This window comes from Callorhinus ursinus, unplaced genomic scaffold, assembly GCF_003265705.2.
Source record: "Callorhinus ursinus isolate GAN/ISIS: 27379988/994484 unplaced genomic scaffold, GSC_fseal_2.0 scaffold46, whole genome shotgun sequence".
In the NCBI taxonomy this organism is placed as follows: Eukaryota; Metazoa; Chordata; class Mammalia; order Carnivora; family Otariidae; genus Callorhinus; species Callorhinus ursinus.
The window spans coordinates 6,576,687-6,599,329 of record NW_027397108.1 but is presented as its reverse complement, the minus strand read 5'-3'; the positions used below and the strand labels follow the sequence as shown (position 1 = coordinate 6,599,329).

At 42.9% G+C, this 22,643-nt stretch overlaps 1 protein-coding gene and 1 long non-coding RNA gene across 4 annotated transcripts in view; one reads left to right on the top strand and one right to left on the bottom strand.

Annotated features, from left to right (window-relative positions):
* Window positions 1–22,643, bottom strand: part of CDH13 (cadherin 13) — a 1,106,386-nt gene that overhangs the window by 500,659 nt on the left and 583,084 nt on the right. The window lies entirely within an intron of this gene.
* On the top strand, window positions 1,452–9,307 carry LOC141370825 (uncharacterized). Its single transcript, XR_012375234.1, has 3 exons — window positions 1,452–1,532; window positions 5,636–5,710; window positions 8,845–9,307. It is a non-coding gene; the product is annotated as an uncharacterized lncRNA (long non-coding RNA).

Sequence of the window (22,643 nt, the reverse complement as noted above, 5' to 3'; positions counted from 1 at the left end):
AGAATCAGTGGAACACAATAGCCAAACTGTGGAAAGAGCCAAGATGCCCATCGACGGATGAATGGATAAAGAAGATGTGGTCTATATACACAATGGAATATTATGCAGCCATCAAAAGGAATGAGATCTTGCCATTTGCAACGACGTGGATGGAACTGGAGGCTGTTATGCTGAGTGAAATAAGTCAATCAGAGAAAGACATGTATCATATGACCTCACTGATATGAGGAATTCTTAATCTCAGGAACAAACTGAGGGCTGCTGGAGTGGTTGGGGGTGGGAGGGATGGGGTGGCTGGGTGATGGACATTGGGGAAGATATGTGCTACGGTGAGCACTGTGAATTGTGTAAGACTGTTGAATCACAGATCTGTACTTCTGAAACAAATAACGCAACATATTTTAAGAAAAAAGAAAAAGAAGAAGATAGCAGGAGAGGAAGAATGAAGGGGAGTAAGTCAGAGGGGGAGACGAACCAGGAGAGATGATGGACTCTGAAAAACAAACAGGTTTCTGGAGGGGAGGAGGGTGGGGGGATGGGTTAGCCTGGTGATGGGTATTGAGGAGGGCACGTTCTGCATGGAGCACTGGGTGTTATGAACAAACAATGAATCATGGAACAGTACACCAAAACAAATTATGTAATATATGGTGATTAACATAACAATAAAAAAAAGAATGAAAAAAAAAAGAATCAGTGGAACATATTTGTGTGGATCTATTCCTGGGTTTTTTATTCTCTTCCACTGATCTACGGGTCTTCCTCTACTGTACCACACTGTCTTGACTACTACAGCTATATGCTGTTTACATCAGGCAGGGTGATTCTTCCCCCTTAATAATCCTTCTTCAAGATTGTTAAACTATTCTGAGGCCTGTGTCTTTCCATATAAAATTTAGAATAAGCTCGTCTATGCCTACAGAAAACCTTGCAGGGATCTTGATAAGAGTTGCCTTAAAGCATCTATCTATCTATCTATCTAACTGTCTACACATATTCACATATATCATTTTCCTTATTATCACTAGCTCCTTTTTAATGGCCACCCAATATTTTAAAACAGATATTCCATCATTTACCCACCTCAATAATAGTGGATGTTTGACTCTTTTCAATAAGGAATACTGTGAAGAAAGCTACCAACTCCATCCTGCAAAAACAGAATATCCTCTGCAATTTGAATTATTTCCTTAAGATAGACCCCCAAAGGTGGGGTTACTCAAACAAAGAGGAAGAACATCCTTACAGTTATTTCTGTTTGGATATTCCTTCACACGTTTTTACCCATATAGGAAAAGTATTATCATTAACTTTAAAATTTTATTTTGTTATGGGTTTGAAAATCATAGGAGGAGAGATGGTCATCAATGAAGAAAAGGCAGATTGTGAGGACAGTGAGTAACATAGCAACCACGCCTCCTGAAATCATAATGACTGCAATTCCCGCCTGGCCAGCTCTGGCCCAACTCCCCCCCAAAGCGTCGCCACATACATGCTCTTGGGTCGTCCTCCCAACTATCCAGTGAAGGCAGGTAAGTAAAATCAATTCCTATTTCATCTACTTCAGGATAGCTATTTGCTACTAAAACATTCTTTTTTTTTTTTAAACTCTCTTTTCATCCTAAAGAAAAAAGATTTAGTTAAATCATCTTCTTTTCACCCAAGAAAAGGAGAGGGACAAACTGACCAGCTCAATCTATCTCTTTATTGTTTGGCCATGAAAATGTCATAGGAGATGGTCCTGAATGGGAGGTGAGCAATACGTGCTCAGTGGAATGATCAATGAGAGTTTGGGAGGGCTGACACAGTTCCATTTATGTTTCTATCCTTCCTAATTGGGTAGTCTCCTTTTTCTCTAATGGAAGTAGAGGATCCACAGAGAGACAGGAAAACAACCTGGTTTTCCTTTCTATGCAGTCATTTTGCTCTTAAAACTATGCTGGATCTTCACTGCTAACAGCAAGTGTGGTCATCCTCAAATTGTAAGTCCTAAAAGCCAAGGTTCTTCTGAGGACTCAGGACAGAGGTGACCTCTGTGGCCATCTTGGGGTGCACTTGAATCCTGCAAGGGCTGGAGCCAGAAGAAAGGAAAGCCCAAGGCCTCCTGGGCCATGCCAACATTATGTTATTTAGAAAAAAAAACAAAAACAAAACTGATCTAACTGCTCTTCACACTGTCAGATATCGGGATGAGGTATCCTGGAGGATTGTAAGGTGGAGAATCATAGAAACTATAAACACTGCAATGCAGAAAAAATATTCCTTGTGTGAATGGCAATGTTCTTTTCTTTCCTTTTTTTAGAGGGGGGAGGGGCAGAGGGGGAGGGAGAAAGAGAACCTTAAGCAGGCTCCATAGCCAGTGTGGGGCCCAATGCGGGGCTCAATCCCATGGCTCCAAGATCATGACCTGAGGGGTGGGGGGATGGGTTAGCCTGGTGACGGGTATTAAAGAGGGCACGTACTGAATGGAGCACTGGGTGTTATACACAAACAATGAATCATGGAACACGACGTCAAAAACTAATGATGTAAAGTATGGTGATTAACATAACATAAAAAAAAAAAAGATCATGACCTGAGCCAAAATCAAGAGTCCAATGCTTACCAACTGAGCCACCCAGGCACCCCTGAATGGCAGCATTTCTAATGGAAATATTTTATTCTTTTTCATTTTCCCTCCCCATCTTGTGGGGACAAGGGACAAATCAGAGAGAGATTGATATTAATTGTCTGCTTTGGGACAACTTGCTAGGGGCTTCTCTTGTATTATATTATTTTCATAATCTAAAGAGGCATTGCTAGCTCCATTTCACAGAGGAGGAAGTCAAACACTAAACGGCTGGAGTGGATTTTCCAAGAAGAGCGGTCAAGCAAAGTGAGGCTGGTATGATGCTGGGTCGGGTTCTGTTTCTACCACCCCTTAGTGAAGCTGCAGAGCAAGACAGAAAAGGAGCCAGTGATTTAAGTTAGAAGCAGATACAGCAATGAATCAACCAAGTGCCGAAGATAGGAACCCTCAAGCCCTCTGTTTTCTTGCTTTTAATTTATTACTTTCAGGGGAAGCTCTCTGTTTTTGAACAACACTCTTGCACAGATGAATGGAATGCGGAAATTGTGGGAAAACGTCTCTGGGAGATCCTTGCTTGCTTCCACTGGGAATGGAGTCTCATATCCTCTGACCTGCAGAGAATGTGGGGCCTGCTCCAGAAAAATAGAGCTCTCCTGCCCCAAAGCCGGAGAAAGAGAATATGAACAATCCTTGCCCTGTGTCCACGTGTGGAGTTAAGAGAACACAGCGGGCAACGTAGAGCTGGGGGTTCAAGTTCTCGCTCAGCCATGTAATTACCTGTGTGTCAGAGAACACACTACGAATCTCTCCAACCCTCAGCTCCTTCCACTGTAAAATGGGGATAATACCCACGGAGAGGGTCGTTTAAATATTAAAATAGACATAATGTAGGTAAAGAGCTGGCACCTGGGCTGGCTCAACATCTGTTAGCAAGGTAGCTATTATCAAGAACACCCTGCCACCTTTTCTTCAAGCATAACTTCCACAATTCTGTGGATGCTGACTCTACTTCAGTTCGCAGTGGCACCTGTCCCGGCAGAAACACTTGGCTCACCAAGCGAGGCAGGCAGCTAGGTATGTGCCCTTTGACACCAACATTCCACTTATAACCCCCACAGAAGCCTCCATCTTGGCCAAATATCCCACTAAAAAACACACAGTTTCAATATTCCTTTAAGCGATGGTTTCTGTGGGTTTGGGGGTAAAGGCATGTGCACCATTTAAACTCTGCAGGGAAAATCAGAGCTCCTTTTGAATGTATTGTTTCCTCTGTGTCTCATATAGTTCTCAGCCTATCCACACTTATTGGGCACTAGTCGGGGCAACACTGCACTGGTGTACACATTCGGGGCCAACTTGAAACGAAAGTCCTCTCAACCTTCCAGAACTTATCCATGGGGCTGGCTCAGGTGACACACCACACAAATACCCACACAGTCCCACATTTCCAGCTCCCTGTGAAACACGGCAACACGGGACGGCCAAATCTGAGTCCGTGCAATTAACCACAGGAACTCAGCTCCTGCTACTGCCCTCGTTCACATTTCTTCTTTGGATATGGCTCTGGGGAAATTACTTTTCTCAGAGCATGACGTCCTTTTTTATATGGGGAGAAAGTTAGAATCAACAAAGCACCATAAGCAAGATCTCATCTTGTGATAATAGCCAGAAATGTCAAAAAACCACTGGGATCATCTTGAGCAATTCATCCAAAGGCCACAACTCCAAACAGCTCAAGGAAGACGACCCTGTACTCCCCTCCTCCCCCATATTCTCTACAGAGATGAACCCACAGCACCGACCCGACGTGTATTCCACACTCAGCAGTTACCTGTTGAACACTGTGAGCACACACGGGTGAAGGAGGAATGCCGTGGACACACAAGACGCCATGCCCGTATTTGCAGTTTCATTTCCGAGGGTTTAGGAGCCCGAGGAAAGGCTCTCACCTGAGCGTGTAGCAGGCGCTGCTCCAGGTGCTGTGAGTAACTTAACAGCAACTGAGAAGTCAGTGCTGATGGGTGCTGGGCTTGCTGCTTCATGTGCCTTTCCCATCCCTTTTGACCTTCACATTAATCCCATATGCTTTTCTATCTCTCTCTTTTTTTTTAAAGATTTATTTGAGAGAGAGAGAGAGAGAGAGAGAGAGATCACATGAGTGTGAGCGAAGGAGGGGAGAGGGAGAGAGGGAGGAATAGAAGCAGACCCCCTGCTGAGTGTGGAGCCTGTCTTGGGGCTCCGTCTCATGACCCTGAGATCATGACCTGACCTGAAATCAAGAGTTGGAGGCTTAACCATCCAACTGTGCCACCCAGGCACCCCACCTTTCTATGTTTTTTTTTGTCATCAAATAAACTCTGTGAAGCAGGTGGCTTTATCATCCCCATTTTACAGAATGGGGACCTGAGTCACAGATCGTTGAAGAATTTTGACCAAGTTCCCCTAAGACTGCATCAGCAGCAGCCTAGATGAAACACGAGCACCTATGATTTATTACAAGATTATGTCCCAGTGGTGATAAACACTTAAAATGTCTTATCTCATGCGACCCTCCCCAAAACTTTACAAGGTAGATTCTTACTATCTCCATATTACATGTAAAAATCCTGAGCTTAGGCAGGGTAGCAAACCTTCCCTGAGGATCACTTAAGCTTTTCTGCCCTTTGAAACTTTGCTCTGAATCACTACATTCGGCAATCTGATCTATAATTTGCAAAGAGATTAACCAAATAAGAACATTCCTACCCAAACCTGCCCTTTAGGTGACCAAAATGAGTAGATTGAGAAATGGTCAGGGCAGTTGTGTGGGCCAGCTTAGTAATTATGTAGTAACAAAGGAGATTCAATCAATTGCTTAGCAATTAGCCATTATGAGAAGATGGGGAAAAAAAAATCCAATTGACTGGTAGAGCAGGAAGCGTTTTAAATGTCACCACAGTGAGAGAAATATTTGCAGATTTGTCTTCATAATGGTTAACTAATTGCAATCTTCAAATTTTATTGCCTTGGAAAAATAATTCATGAGATGGAGTAGTAACACTTGGGGCTATTTCTCCTTTGTCTTAGTTAGCATCAAAGGGAGGCATGCAAATCGATCAATCCTTATAAGAAGACCCCCTCCTAAGGAACAGACTCCTTGAGGTACGGTCAGTGTTCTAGTCATCATTTTATCTTCTCTGTGTATCTGGTACAATGTGGGGCCATAATGGTAGGTGCTCAAGACCTGCTGGATAAATTGAATTAAAGTTGAACAGAAGTGCTGGCATCTGTCCCCCCAACACTGAGTTCCCCTCAAATGAAATTCTAGAGCTGTGTATGCAGTTATAACTGTAGGGAAGGTTAGTAGCTGTAGATTACCTACTAGACTGCCCACCCCTTCCGGTATCAGCCCTCCCACCTGCCCCATGACAGTCAGCTAATGCCACATCAGTGTGCCATGACCCCACCCACAAAGGGATGTGCCTCTGGCCAAACTGAATCTATCTGGTCTTCGATGGCATCATTTATGGGCATTGGCCCAATGTTGGATCAAACATTATTCTCCCCGGGGTTTTCTTCGAGAGCTCGTGGGGGTGGGGGAGGGTTTTCGCCATTGGTGATGATGCTAGGTGGCGGTTTGTGCTGTTGTGAGAAAGTCTGTACAGAAGAAGAGAATGAGGCCACCATACAAAGGGGGAGCAGAAAGAGCAATTCTTTGAATCTGGGACCTGGCTGGTCTAAAGCCAGATGCACCCTTGGATATCCTGGGTATGGGGGTCAAAAAATACCCTTTTGCTCCAGCTATCTGAATGTGCTGCTGTCACACACAACCTCTCCGTCCTGATGAACAGAACCCCTTTCTACCCTACTGTAGTTACTTTTGTTCCAGCTTGTTAGTTTGGGAGCAACCAAAAAAAGAAAGAACCAGAGGTTGAGAAGAGAATTTGGAAGGAGGCTATAGAGGAGGGTTCAAACTTTGAGATAAGACTTGGGGAACACCCGGGGAACCTGGGTGCCAAGCAATCCTGCTCAAAAGGAGAGATCCTGCAGGAGGGGCTGGAGGTGTGGGCTTATAGCTCGGTGTCTGGGGTTCCAGGACACAGGAAGCAGGAAACCACAGAGGCCAAAAGTCAGAAAGGGCCCCCAAATTAGGATGGGACACACACACACACACACACACACACACACACGCATAATGCAGGTTTTCATGTCACCTGTCACAAAACAGCAACAACAAAAAAATGACTTAATTTTGTTGAAACAGAGAATTATGTTCTTTCCTAAAGATTCTATCAAGCACAGCTAATGAGAATGGAAAATGCACCATGCTGTATCACTAATGCAAGATGAGTAAATGTCAGCAAGCTTTGATGATGAGATTCCATCCCTAAAGCGGAAGTTAAAAATACAGGTTCACCAATGGCCTTGCTCCAAACTTCCCTGGCCCTCAAGGTCTTGGTCAGTGGTGTGCAAAACCACTCTGACAAACAAGGGAAAGAAAAGATGGTAGCATGTCAGGCAGCCAAAGAAGGCACTGTAAACTATAATAATTGCTTGTAAAATTTTATGCTTGGTCATTAATCTTAACCACCTCAGTTTCTAAAAAGAAAGATTCATACTCTTTTTAAATAGACAAAATTTGAGTTTATGGGAAATTTAATAATATTTATGCTGATGCAATAAGAAATTCCAAAAGTCTTAAATTTGTTGCAGACTTTGGAGTGGAGGCAGCCTGTTGTTGTTGCAAGAGGACCGGACTGAGAGTCAGACCTGTGGCCGGAGCCTGACAGGGGCCTTGCAAGCAGGTCCCAGAATCTCTCTGAGCTGCATTTCCTTATCCAGGAGATGGGGGTGGTGCCCTCTTCTTTGCAAAACCACAAGGATAGAAAAGAATGTGGCAAAGTTCACAGAGGTGCATGGCCTGGCATGCAGGCAGTGGCCCTCCATGAAAGAGCTGTAAACATCCCTCCAGAACATTTTCCAAACATCAAGAATCAGATCATGATCACCTCTCTCCCCATCTACCAGCACAGCTCTGGGCTGAGCCCCATCACTTGCAGAACCTGAATGACTGCAATGCCCCCTGGCCCACACCCTCCCCTCTCCCCACAGTGGTCTACTCTCTGTCCACCAGCCAGAGAGATTCTGTAAAGACACCCTGGATCTCGGGTACGTGCACCCCGATGTTTATAGCAGCAATGTCCACAATAGCCAAACTGTGGAAAGAGCCCAGATGTCCATCGACAGATGAATGGATAAAGAAGCTGTGGTCTAAATACACAATGGAATATTATGCGGCCATCAAAAGGAATGAGATCTTGCCATTTGCAACGACGTGGATGGAACTAGAGGGTATTATGCTGAGTGAAATAAGTCAATCAGAGAAAGACATGTATCCTATGATCTCACTGATATGAGGAATTCTTAATCTCAGGAAACAAACTGAGGGTTGCTGGAGTGGTTGGGGGTGGGAGGGATGGGATGGCTGGGTGATAGACATTGGGGAGGGTATGTGCTACGGTGAGCGCTGTGAATTGTGCAAGACTGTTGAATCACAGATCTGTACCTCTGAAACAAATAACGCAACATATTTTAAGAAAAAAGAAAAAGAAGAAGATAGCAGGAGGGGAAGAATGAAGGGGGGGGAATCGGAGGGGGAGATGAACCATGAGAGACGATGGACTCTGAAAAACAAACTGAGGGTTCTAGAGGGGAGGGGGGTGGGGGGATGGGTTAGCCTGGTGATGGGTATTAAAGAGGGCACATTCTGCGTGGAGCCCTGGGTGTTATGAACAAACAATGAATCATGGAACACTGCACCAAAAACTAATGATGTAATGTATGGTGATTAACACAACAATAAAAAATTATTAAAAAAAATAAAAGACACCCTGGATCTGAAAACCCTCCTGGGTGTGGTTTTCTCTCTCAGCTAGAAGAAAAGCCAGAGTCCTTCTGGTGGCCTACAGGGCCTTCCGTGATGGGGCCACACTTCTCCTGTCCCACATCCCCTGGCTCTCTCTTCCAGTCCCCACCTCAGCTTCCCTGCTGTTTCCAGAACAGTCCACACTCTTATCCCAGGCTTTTCCTCCCTTTTGTCCATCTAGGATGCTTGCCCCTGAGGTAGATGGGGGCTTGCACTTCCCGCATCAGGTGTTACCCCTGAAAATGCTTTAAGACTGCAACCTGCACCCAATCTCTCGCCTTTGGTTCCCTATACCCCCTGTCGAGATCTTTCTTAGCCACTGGCATACCATATATTTTATTAACTTTTGTTTGTTGACCTCCCTTTGTAGAAAGTATACTCTAAGAAGGCAGGATTGGTCTGTTCTGCTCACTGCGATATCCACAAAACCTACAGCAATCTTCATCAGCGCTCAGTGCAGTCTTGCTAATTGGAGACATCTGCCACCAACCTCCCCCAGACATGGGAGCTCCCAGCTGCCAATCACCTCTCCTGGGCTGCAGAAACTGTCCCACTCGCACTGTCAGAGATTTCCCCTGCTGGCACATCCTATAGGCCCCGAGGCTTCAGGCTGAGCTCTCTCTGATCAGGACAGGAGAAGAAGATGGTGGAATCAGAGCATTGGGGTTTGCCCCAAGCCACAGCTTGCTCTCTGAGAAAGGGGCAGTGGGTCCTACTGAAGCTGGCATTTGAAAAAATTCAACAAGAAACATATAAATGCCAGGTTCATGAAGGGGCTCTGACAACGTGAATGGCCTTCTTTCTTCAAATGATTGTTGTAAGGATTAAATAGATACATGCTTATGAAATCATAGTGTACAACTTTTGCTGAAAATCTCCATCTCCCAGTTTATCCTTCTTGTCCTTCACTGGGGCTGCCATTCCTTGTGCTCTGGCCCCGTGCTCCCCACCAAACTCGTCCTCCTGGGGTCCCAGCCTTCCAAGACAAGTTTCGATTTTCCTAGGTTACAATGAGCCCATCTGACAGCTTTGGCACTGAGAAATGTAATTTCTTGTAACTCTTAATCCAGTGGTTCTCAACCCTGACTGTACACTCTGATCTTCTGCAGAGTTGTACAAGACAATGAATGTACAAGACACAGCTCAGAGAATCTGGTGTACTATCACTGGAGTGGGGCTTGGGTGCCAGGATTTGTCCAGAATCTGAGTGATTATAAGGTGCTGTCAGATTCAGAAGCACTGTTGTTATCCCTTCCAGGAAAGGCAGTTAGATGTAAGTGGGGCCTCTTGGAGACAAATCACCTTAATATAGAACTTTTTCCAAAGGTGAAGAATTGAAGGCATTATGGAGGCAGCTTATGCCTTTCTGCTTCATTCAAAACATCCCTAAAATGTGTTTGTCCAGCTATGAATATGCAGAGGCAGTGTGAAGGCAAACGTTGGGTCAACGATAGACACACTGGTGTTGGTGGAGTCCACCTCGATGCCCACAGATCCATGTGAGTCTCTGAAGAGTCTGAGGCCACAATGACCACTCAGAAGAAGAGTGGGGAGAGTCAGGCTCTTGCAGAGTGCTCAAGAAAAACCTGGAGGCATATTTCACCCACCTGCCCCATGAATGTACTTGGGACAGCGTGCTTATGTGCATGTAATAGACGTGCATGAGATCATAAGAAACATACATGTGATTAATATTTTAGTTGGTATATATCTTCTGGATGTACTCTGGGTCTTTTGTTTTGTTTTGTTTTAAATCAACTATGACCTGAATCAAGAAAATACACTCTTCAATGTTATTCAACAAAAGACAGAAACAAAACAATGATGACCACAACAAAACACAGAACAGGAGAAGCTGAAACATGGGAAGGAGATCATGAAGCTGTCCTGAGAAGTCCAACAACTATGAGGCCTTTCAGAATAAGATAATCCAATCTTAAAAGCACTAATTTCATGACTAAATGCTATTTTATTGAAAAAAAAAAAAAGAACGGCTCTAAGGTATAATTTCCTTTCTTCTACAAGACAGTGCAGGAACAAAAGGGAGATGATAATTGGTTTCCAGACATATTCCATGGAGAAGATGGGAGACTCTCAGGGCGCACATGGAGGGAGATGGCAGGGGATCAGGGAAATTGTGTCAGATGCATGAATCAGGCCACGAGCGCTGGGGAAAAAGGAGGAACTGGATGTTCTGAGCTGTTGCCATTTACGATCCTGGTCCTGGTGATTAAACCAAACAACTGTGCCTGCTTATTTTATTGATTATTCTTGTTCTTGTTATGATAACCTGCAGAACATTTCCAGAAATAGGCCGGGTCAATGTGTAAGTGGTAGACATAGGATTAACTCAACAGCTTAGAGGATACAAGTGGGAATATATCGTATTTAGGACGATTCCTTAGCTGAAGGGATATTGTTCCAAAACCATTCAGAGAAATAAAACCACCTGTAGAATTTAAAATTCTCCAGAAAATACAGTGCTTGGCATCAAATGTGACAAACTGATCTTGAGGTCTTTCCCCTTTATTTACTCTAGAATCTTTAAAAAGATCTGTTTGGGCACATGGTTGATTTCTATAGCAACACAGCAGCTAACTGAGAGATTACTATGTGCCACGTGATGGGTTAGGTGCTTCACATTCATTCCTTCTCTTCTCAGACCAAGCTTTTGAGTTATTATTTTTATTTTGTTTTCCCATTAAGAATTTGATAGAGGGGGGAGGAGCAAGATGGCGGAGGAGTAGGAGAACTAAATTTCGTCTGGTCTCAGGAATTCAGCTGGATAGGGATCAAACCTTCTGAAGATTGAAGAAAAGAGCAGCAACTCTCTGAACAGAGAAGCGACCACTTTCTGGAAGGTAGGACTTGCCGAGAAGTGAATCTGAGGCGATATTCGGGAGGATAGACGGCGGGGGAGGGGGCCTCCATCAGCCGCTTCTGCCAAGTGCTAGAGCCGCGGAGCACAGAATCGGAACTTTTAGAAGTTGGCTCCGCGGAGGGACGTCGCTGCAGTGGCTAAGCGGGGGGTGGAATCCTCGCGGGACAGTGTGGTCTCAGGACCCTCGGGGTCACAGAAAGACCAGGGGGTGCCTGAGTGCAGCAGAGCTCCCAGGGATCGGAGCGGGGAAGCCGGCTGCAGAGACGGAGCTGAGGCGCGGGCTCTCAGCTTGGGGTGGCCATAAACCGTGATCCGTGGCCCAGTCGGGCCACTGCTCCTCCAGCAGGGACCCAACAGGCGGCAGATCCGGGGAGACTCCCCTTCCTCCCCCGGGAGGAGCAGCGCGGGAGCGCACCACAGGGATCTGCTGGGTTTGGAGACTCCACACGGGGTCGGGTGCCAGAGATAGAAACGCTCCTTCACAGGCCGGGTGAGCACGGAGTGTGGCCGGAGACCGGGGACATGGGAGTGATTGACTGCTTTTCTCTGGGGGTGCACTGAGGAGTGGGGCCCCAAGTTCTCGGCTCCTCCGGGGTGGAGACTGGGAGGCCGCCATTTTCACCCTGGTCCTCCAAAGCTGTACGGAAGGCTTGCAGGGAACAAAAGCTCCCGAGAGCAAACCCGAGCAGCTTGCTTAGCCCCGACCGACAAGGGCGGGGCAATTCTGCCTCCGGCAAAGACATTTGGGAACCATGGCAACAGGCCCCTCCCCCAGAAGATCAGCACGAACAGCCAGCCAAGACCAAGTTTACTGATCAACGAGAACAGCAGAACTCCAGCATTAGGGGAATACTGCACATAGAATTCATGGCTTTCCCCCCCTGATTCTTTAGTCTTTCAAAGGTAATTTTTTTAATTTTCTTTTTTCTTTTTCTTTTTTTTGAATTTTTCTTTTTCCCTTTTTCAACCAACATCTTATCAATCCCTTTTTTAAAAATCTTTTTTATTTTTCATTTTTAGAGTCATATTCTATCCCTTCATTGTAGTTAACCTTGTTTTTTGTATATATATAAGTTTTTCTCTCTTTAATATTTTAGGATATACTTTCTTCTAACAGACCAAAATATGCCCTAAATCTCTAGTGTATGGCTCTGTTCTAGTCTCCTGCCTGATCACATTCTCTCCCCCACCTTTTAAAAAAATTTTTCTTCTTTCTTTTTTCAATCAACTTATCAACTCCTTTTATAAAATCTTTTATAATTTTCATCTTTACAGTCATATTCCATCCCTTCATCACATTTACCCTTATTTTTGTACATATATAAGTTTTTCTTTCTTTAAAATTTTGGGAGGCAGATTCTTCTAACAGACCAAAATACACCCAAAACCTAGTGTGTGGATCTGATCTATTCACCAGCCTGATCATATTCTTTTTTTTCTTCTTTCTCTTTCTTTCTCCCTGGTTTTGGGTCTCTTCTGATTTGCTTAGTGTATATTTTTCTGGGGTCATTGTTACCCTTTTAGCGTGTTGTTCTCTCATTCATCTATTCTCCTCTGGACAAAATGACAAGACAGAAAAACTCACCTTAAAAAAAAAAAAAAAAAGAACAAGAGGCAGTACTGACTGCCAGGGATCTAATCAATATGGACATTAGTAAAATGTTAGAACTAGAGTTCAGAATGACAATTATAAAGATACTAGCTGGGCTTGAAAAAGGCATGGAAGATACTAGAGAATCCCTTTCTGGAGAAATAAAAGAACTAAAATCTAACCAAGTCAAAATCAAAAAGGCTATCAATGAGGTGCAATAAAAAATGGAGGCTCTAACTGCTAGGATAAATGAGGCAGAAGAGAGAATTAGTGATACAGAAGACCAAAGGATGGAGAATAAAGAAGCTGAGAAAAAGAGAGATAAACAACTACTGGATCATGAGGGCAGAATTTGAGAGATAATTGATACCATAAGATGAAACAATATTAGAATAATTGGGATCCCAGAAGAAGAAGAAAGAGAGAGAAGGGCAGAAGGTATATTGGAGCAAATTATAGTGGAGAATTTCCCTAATCTGGGGATGGAAACAAGCATCAAAATCCAGGAGGCACAGAGAACCCCTTTCAAAATCAGTAAAAATAGGTCAACACCCAACATCTAACAGTAAAACTTAACGAGTCTCAGAGACAAAGAGAAAATCCTGAAAGCAGCTCAGGACAAGAGGTCTGTAACCTACAATGGTAGAAACATTAGACTGGCAGCAGATCTATCCACAGAGCCCTGGAAGGCCGGAAAGGATTGGCATGATATATTCAGAGCACCAAATGAGAAAAATATGCAGCCAAGAATACTATATCCAGCTAGCTGTCATTGAAAATAGAAGGAGAGATAAAAAGCTTCCAGGACAAAAAAAAACTAAAAGAATTTGCAAACACCAAACCAGCCCTACAAGAAATATTGAAAGGGGTCCTCTAAGCAAAGAGAGAGCCTAAAAGTAACATAGACCAGAAAGGAACACAGACAATATACAGTAACAGTTACCTTACAGGCAATACAATGGCATTAAATTCATATCTTTCAATAGTTACCCTGAATGTAGATGGGCTAAATGCCCCAGTCAAAAGACACAGGGTATCAGATTGGATAAAAAAACAAGACCCATCAATATACTGCCTGCAAGAGACTCATTTTAGACCCAAGGACACTTCCAGATTGAAAGTGAGGGGTTGGAAAACCATTTACCATTCTAATGAACTTCAAAAGAAACTTGGGGTGGCAATCCTTATATCAGACAAATTAGATTTTTAACCAAAGCCTATAATAAGAGATGAGGAAAGACACTATATCCTACTTAAAGGGTCTATCCAACAAGAAGATCTAACAATTGTAAATATCTATGCCCCGAACATGGGAGTAGCCAATTATATAAGCCAATTAATAACAAAATCAAAGAAACACATTGACAACAATACGATAATAGTAGGGGACTTTAACATCCCCCTCACTGAAATGGACAGATCATCTAAGCAAAAGATCAACAAGGAAGTGAAGGCTTTAAATGACACACTGGACCAAATGGACTTCACAGATAAATTCAGAACATTCTATCCTTAAAGCAATAGAATACACATTCTTCTCTAGTGCCCATGGAACATTCTCCAAAAGAGATCACATCTTAGGTGACAAATCAGATCTCAACCAGTACCAAAAGATTGGGATCATCCCCTGCATATTTTTGGACCACAGTGCTTTGAAACTAGAACTCAATCACAAGAGGAAAGTTGGAAAGAACTCAAATGCATGGAGGCTAAAGAGCATTCTACTAAAGAATGAATGGGTCAACCAGGAAATTAAAGAAGAATTAAAAAAATTCATGGAAACCAGTGAAAATGAAAACACAACTGTTCAAAATTTTTGGGATGCAGCAAAGGTAGTCCTAAGAGGAAAGTATATAGCAATACAAGCCTTTCTCAAGAAACAAGAAAGGTCTCAAATACACAACCTAACCCTACACCTATAGGAGCTGGAGAAAGAACAGGAAATAGAGCCTAAACCCAGCAGGAGAAGAGAAATAATAAAGATCAGAGCAGAAATCAATGAAATAGAAACCAAAAGAACAGTAGAACAGATCAATGAAACTAGGAGCTGATTCCTTGAAAGAATTAACAAGATTGATAAACCTTGGGCCAGACTTACCAAAAAGAAAAATGACCCAAATAAATAAAATCATGAATGAAAGAGGAGAGATCACAATGAACACCAAAGAAATACAAACAATTATAAGAGCAATAATATGAGCAACTATATGCCACAAATTAGACAATCTGGAAGAAATGGATGCATTCCTAGAAAAGTATAAATTACCAAAACTGAACCAGGAAGAAATGGAAAACGTGAACAGACCCAAAACCAGTAAGGAAATTGAACAGTAATCAAAATATCTCCCAACAAACAAGAGCCCAGGGCCAGATGGCTTCCCAGGGGAATTCTACCAAACATTTAAAGAAGAATTAATACCTCTTCTTCTGAAGCTGTTCCAAAAAATAGAAATGGAAGGAAAAGTTCCAAACTCATTTGATGAGTCCAGCATTACCTTGATCCCAAAACCAGACAAAGACCCCATCAAAAAGGAGAATTATAGACCAATATCCCTGGTGAACATGGATGCAAAAATTCTCACCAAAATACTAGCCAATAGGATCCGACAGTACATTAAAAGGATTAATCACCATGACCAAGTGGGATTTATTCCTGGGCTGCAAGGTTGATTCAACGTCTGCAAATCAATCAGTGTGATACAATACATTAATAAAAGAAAGAACAAGAACCATATGATCCTCTCAATAGATGCAGAAAGAGCATTTGACAAAGTCCAGCATCCTTTCTGGATCAAAACTCTTCAGAGTATAGGGATAGAGGGTACATACCTCAATATCATAAAAGCCATCTATGAAAAACCTACAGCGAATATCATTCTCAATGGGGAAAAGCTGAGAGCTTTTCCCCTAAGGTCAGGAACGCGGCAGGGATGTCCACTCTCACCACTGCCATTCAACATAGTATTAGAAGTCCTAGCCACAGCAATCAGACAACAAAAAGAAATCAAAGGCACCCAAATCGGCAAAGAGGAAGTCAAACTCTCACTCTTTGCAGATGATATGATACTGTATGTGGAAAACCTAAAAGACTCCACCCCAAAACTGCTAGAACTCATACAGGAATTCAGTAAAGTAGCAGGATATAAAATCAATGCACAGAAATCAGTGGCATTCCTATACACCAACAAGACAGAAGAGAGACAAATCAAGGTGTCGATCCCATTTACAATTGCACCCAAAACCGTAAGATACCTAGTAATAAATCTAACCAAAGAGGCAAAGGATCTGTACTCAGAAAACTATAAAATACTCATGAAAGAAACTGAAGAAGATACAAAGAAATGGAAAAACGTTCCATGTTCATGGATTGGAAGAACAAACATTGTGAAGATGTCAATGCCACCTAGAGCAATGTACACATTTAATGCAATCCCTATCAAAATACCATCAAGTTTTTTCAAAGAAATGGAACAAATAATCCTAAAATTTGTATGGAACCAGAAGAGACCCCGAATAGCCAGAGGAATGTTGAAAAAGAAAAGCAAAGCTGGCGGCATCACAATTCCGGACTTCCAGCTCTATTACAAAGCTGTCATCATCAAGACAGTATGGTACTGGCACAAAAACAGACACATAGATCAATGGAACAGAATAGAGAGCCCAGAAATGGACCCTCAACTCTAGGGTCAACTCATCTTCGACAAAGCAGGAGAAAATGTCCAATGGTAAAAAGACAGTCTCTTCAACAAATGGTGTTGGGAAAATTGGACAGCCACATTCAGAAGAATGAACCTGGATCATTTCCTTACACCACACACAAAAATAGACTCAAAATGGATGAAAGACCTAAATGTGAGGCAGGAATCCATCAAAATCCTAGAGGAGAACACAGGCAGCAACCTCTTTGACCTCAGCGGCAGCAGTTTCTTCCTAGAAACATCGCCAAAGGCAAGGGAAGCAAGGGCAAAAATGAACCTTTGGGATTCCATCAAGATAAAATTTTTGCACAGCAAAGTAAACAGTTAACAAAACCAAAAGACAACTAACAGAATGGGAGAAGATATTTACAAATGACAGATCAGATAAAGGGCTTGTATCCAAAATGTATAAAGAACTTATCAAACTCAACACCCAAAGAACAAATAATCCAGTCAAGAAATGGGTGGAAGACATGAACAAACATTTCTGCAAAGAAGACATCCAAATGGCCAACAGACAGATGAAAAAGTGTTCAGCATCACTCGGCATCAGGGAAATCCAAATCAAAACCTCAATGAGATACCACCTTATACCATTCAGAATGGCTAAAAGTAATGAGTCAGATAACAGCAGATGTTGGCGAGGATGCGGAGAAAGGGGAACCCTCCTACTGGGTTGGTGGGAATGCAAGCTGGTGCAGCCACTCTGGAAAGCAGTATGAAGTTCCTCAAAAAGGTGAAAATAGAGCTACCCTATGACCCAGAAATTGCACTACTGGGTGTTTACCCCAAAGATACAAATGTAGGGATCCGAAGGGGTACGTGCACCCCGATGTTTATAGCAGCAATGTCCACAATAGCCACACTGTGGAAAGAGCCAAGATGTCCACTGACAGATGAATGGATAAAGAAGATGTGGTATATATATATAAATACAAGAGAATATTAGGCAGTCATCAAAAAAATGGAATCTTTCCATTTGCAACGACGTGGTTGGAACTAGAGGGTATTATGCTAAGTGAAATAAGTCAATCAGAGAAAGACATGTATCATATGACCTCACTGATATGAGGAATTCTTAATCTCAAGAAACAAACTGAGGGTTGCTGGAGTGGTGGGGGGTGGGAAGGATGGGGTGGCTGGGTGATGCACATTGGGGAGGGTGGTGCTATGGTGAGCGCTGTGAATTGTGTAAGACTGCTGAATCACAGACCTGTACCCCTGAAACAAATAATGCATTATATGTTAAAAAAAAAAAAAGAATATAGTAGGAAGGGAAAAATGAAGGAGGGGAAATCGGAGGGGGAGACGAACCATGAGAGATGATGGACTCTGAAAAACAAACTGAGGATTCTAGAGGGGAGGGGAGTGGGGGTTTGGGTTAGCCCGGTGATGGGTATTAAAGAGGGCACGTTCTGCGTGGAGCACTGGGTGTTATACGCAAACAATGAATCACGGAACACTACATCAAAAACTAATGATGTAATGTATGGTGACTAACATAATAAAATAAAATAAAATAAAACAATTTGATAGAGGCTTATCAGTTTGCTCAAGGAAGGTCACATAGCTTGTACTCCAAGAAAAAAGGGTGAATGTGGTGTCTTAGAGAGTACACACTTAGGAGCTAGGAGTCAGGCTGCTTGAGTACAGAACTTAGCCCCTCTGCCACCAGCTGCAGAATCTTCAGGATTCTGTGTCTCGGTACTGTTATCTGTAAAATGGGGAATATAATAGTATCTATCTCATAAGGTTATTGGGAAGATATAGAAAGATGGATACGCACCCCCCACACACATATATGTACATATATATACATACATAGATATATAAAATACACATACAGAGTGCTTAGACATCACAGATACTAAATAAGTTAATTATCTGTATAGTATGGGGCAAATGTGTGTCAAATATTATAACTGTGATCCATCAACATCCACTGTCTTCACATTTATATACTCAAGCCTTGATGTCTATGAATACCTCCCCTCTCATGGCCCTCCCTTCACGTTAATAGGGTGCTTCTTTAGGCTGCACGAGGGTACGGGGAGCACAATCCCACTGAAAGGGAAGGAGTCAACAGTTTTATTTTTTTTAAGAGTTAAAGGCCTATTACTGGATTCAACAGATGAGAAATAAAAGCACTGCGGTGAAAGTTTGGCTCTCATGAGCCTCCAGACAGCGATATTTAATGTGAAAAGATACTTGAGCCCGGCTTGGAAACAACTGCTCATTTTTCTGACCTTTTAAAATTTTCCTGACATGCTTAACCATGAAGGCTATGGGATGCTGACCCATGCGACGGCAAATACCTTGCCTCTTGGATTTCTGTCCCATCTCCCCGATCTGTGACTTGGCTCGGGTGCTGATGTTCAAACTGAGAAATGGTGGTGCCTTAGGGACGTCTTGCCCCTGACTTTTTGGGTTGGGGAAGGACCTGGCAGATAGGTCCCATAAGATTGGGCTCTGCCTCCATCCTTCCTCCTTCCTTGCTTCCAGCTGAAACCAATTCACCTGCATCTGCCTTATTTGCAGGATCTGTGGATAGGATTTTATTTGAAGAATAGCTGTGGACACTCAGAAAACTTTTGACAATACTGGTTTAGATCCCTTCCAGTTCTGACACCGTGATGCTCTAAGGTCAGAGAGCTGGCTTCCGACATGTCCAAGCCTTCTATGCAAGGTGCTTCCTCGGGCAGCAGAGACAGGTGCTGTCCTATTGGGGGAGGGACACTGAGGCCAGAATGAAATGGGGGCCGGCCTGAACACACACTGACTTTTGAAAGAAACCGAGATTTCTAATATTCACATTCTAAATAATGCTGCTAAAAACACCCCAAGAAAAGTTGAGTTTAATTCCACCAGTTGAAGCTATAGCAATAGTACTGGCTTTTTCTAAAGGACTTGGTGTGTACCCAATTCCCATGTGTAGCATATAACTCACAGATTTAATTATAGATCTTCCTCAGTCACTAGTTTCCTAGGAAATAAATCCATGGCTCATGTCTTGTGCATGGAAGGTCATAGCAAGAAGATAAATATTTTCTGCATTTTGAAACTTTATCTAGAGGTCACAGGTCTGCAACTCAGCAGATGAGAGCTCTTCAGACAATAGCCAAAAGCTGCTATGTTTGACTAATATCAACGATACTTAAAACCTTTTGTGTTTATCTCAAATAAGGCACTTCCTACTTAAACGATTAAAAGTTTTCACTATATCTCTTTTCCTTTCTTAAGGCTGAAATACAAATAGGATGAGAAGTTTCCTTAAATGTTTCTTCCTGCTCAGTTAAGATAAAAGTTATGTTCATAATTTAAAAAAAAAAGCATTATCTGAAACATCCAAGCTAATTTTAATCATGTGCACTTTGCAGGGCAAAGATCTCTCTTTATTTTGAGTCATGCAGAAAACTGCCACAACTGGCCAGTCATTTTGAAGAACTAAAACAAGAGGCCAAGCCCAAAGCAGAAAATTCAGAAAAGCCAAAGTACAAATGCCTTTAAATATACGAAACTAGATCACAAAGTAAAGAGACAGATTTTTCCTTCTGACTTGGAGAAGTCAGGCTCATTGTACTTTATAATTTTGTGTATTTAACATTTTCTGAAATTGGTTTCTGCTTCTCCCCATTAGTGCCACTAACTTTTTTAGTCCTATGTGAGGATTAAATGGGAAAACTGAAGTAAAGTACTTTGTAAACCCCAAAGAGCTATACAAATGTTAGCTATCTCAGTTAGGGTCTGTACCATAAATTCTTAAATGCAGTCCTTTTGATCACAGCGTGGCAAGACTAGCTGAGGGTTTCGAGTGCTGTGTACTTGAAATGACAGAGCACAGAGATTAGGGGTGGATGGATCTTCTTCAATTTTTATGTGGAGACCATAAAGTAAACAAACAGGTCCATTCAATGGAACTCACAGAAACATCCCAGGGGCATTCAAAAGATGAGCCATTTTCCCAGAAGGCACAGCAAACCCATGGCAGAGAGAAGACCAAGGGGTCTACACCTGGTTTTACAACATTGGCAGTTTCTCCTGCAACCGCAGCAAAGCAGTTTATGGCTTTAGTGGGAGACCAGATGCACCAAGACAAAGCACTTAGCTTTATTTGTCATTCTTTAGGAAGAGACCCAAGTCAGGAGAAAGGGACTCTAAATGACCTAAGGCATGAGTAGTAGAAGGTAGGGTATTGCTTCCTTTTCTCCATGCATGACACACTGGTTGCTTTTTCCCAGTTGAGAAAATATTAATTAGGATAGAGCTAATATTTATTGAACAATAACTAAGTACCAGGCCACATATTCTTCTCATACATTCTCATGCAGTGCCGGAAACGGCCCTATGACACTGGTAGATCACACCTGGCGGGCGGTGGGGGGGGCATTGGCTCGAGTTTGCAGCTAATAAATACAATGGATGAGCCCTAAGTCAGGGTCTTGGTCTGCTGCTTGCTTCCCACGCAGTGAGAAGGGCAATTCCCACCTCTCTGCAGGCAGCATTTCTGTGGGCAATCAGCACAGATAGTGATCTTCCTCTCTCCAGATAAACTCTCTCTTTCTCTCTCTCTCTCTCTCTCTCTCTCTCTCACATACACACACACACACTCACACACTGCCTATCATTTCAGATGTTCGGAGGCTCCGTATTGTCTTTCTGTGAACCAAACCTCGTACACACCAGGTTAAGAACTTCTGTTCCACAAACCTTCCTAGCTCCTGGTGGCCCTTATGTCTTCCTCCCTTCTTTTCAACACAACCAGCTCAATTCTACCTTCCTTAATTTCTCCTATTTTAGGCTCAAAAGACCCGCCAGACATCAGATTGCAGCTTAAGATCATTTTAATGGTAACTTAATTGGGGGTGTTTTTGCTTTCCTGAAGAAAAAGCAAATGTCAAATACCACAGCCAAACATGTGCTCAGAGAAGCTTTAAGCCTAATGGGACTTCTGGTGCTATCCCCAGTAGTGTGGTTCCCTCATGGGGTCCCTGGCTGCCTGAGCCATACAACCACCCAGGGCTTGCTGTCAAGAAAGAGCTCTGGTCCCCATTGTGGAACTAGGGAATCCGGGTGTGGGGTGGTGGTGGGGCCTCATCCCTCACTGTGGGGAAAATGGCTTTGTCGATTTGGGCCACAGGGCAGTTAAACACCCCCTTTGACTGAGAAGAAACTAAGTACCCAAATACTAAATGACTTGCCTGAGTCTCATTTCTTGTCGGCCACAGACCTGGACCCAGGTACAAGGATTCCTGACTCCCGTCTGCACATTTCTATCTCAAATGCCCAGTAGTGTGATCAAAATTCAGTCAGTAGAACAATCAATTTAAACACATCATTGTGTTGAGAGAATGAATTTGAAATACTCAGTGCTAGTGCAAAATGAAATATTTGTGATTTATTTCTTTAAACCAATAATGTCCCCAAATAGGATGCTCATTAAATCACTATAATAGTGATGCACGGATTTAAATCCACTGTAATGGCTTCATTTTAGAGAAGGAGTCCACTTTTAATAGGATTGTGCTTTCTCTAATGAGAAAAAAAAACATTTTGTTGCAAATTGTGGATTAAAAGAAATAAACCACCAAATGACTGCAGCAGCATGGATTAGGCGGCCTTTGTTTGTTTTAAAGAACCGTTATCTAGGATGGCCATTTTGGGGGAATTAAAATTGGCATGCACAGTCTAACAATTATGTGTCTGAAAATGGGGCACGGTTTTGGGGATCCAGATAGCTCTGGAATAATCTGGGATGCGAGTGCCCTGCATGTTTGGTGTAGGAGGCACAGGGCACACAATTCCAACTCGTGACTCCTTATAGACTGTGACTTAAAGGCTGGGGTACCTCTCTACAGACCTAATGATGACTTGGCATCCCTGTGGCTGCTGGCACATTGTGGGGCCTGGAGGGAAGCGTCTGACACTCTAGGCCATTTATTTAGTTCCATTCCTTGACACACTTTTCCTTTTCTTTCTTTCTTTCTTTCTTTCTTCCTTCC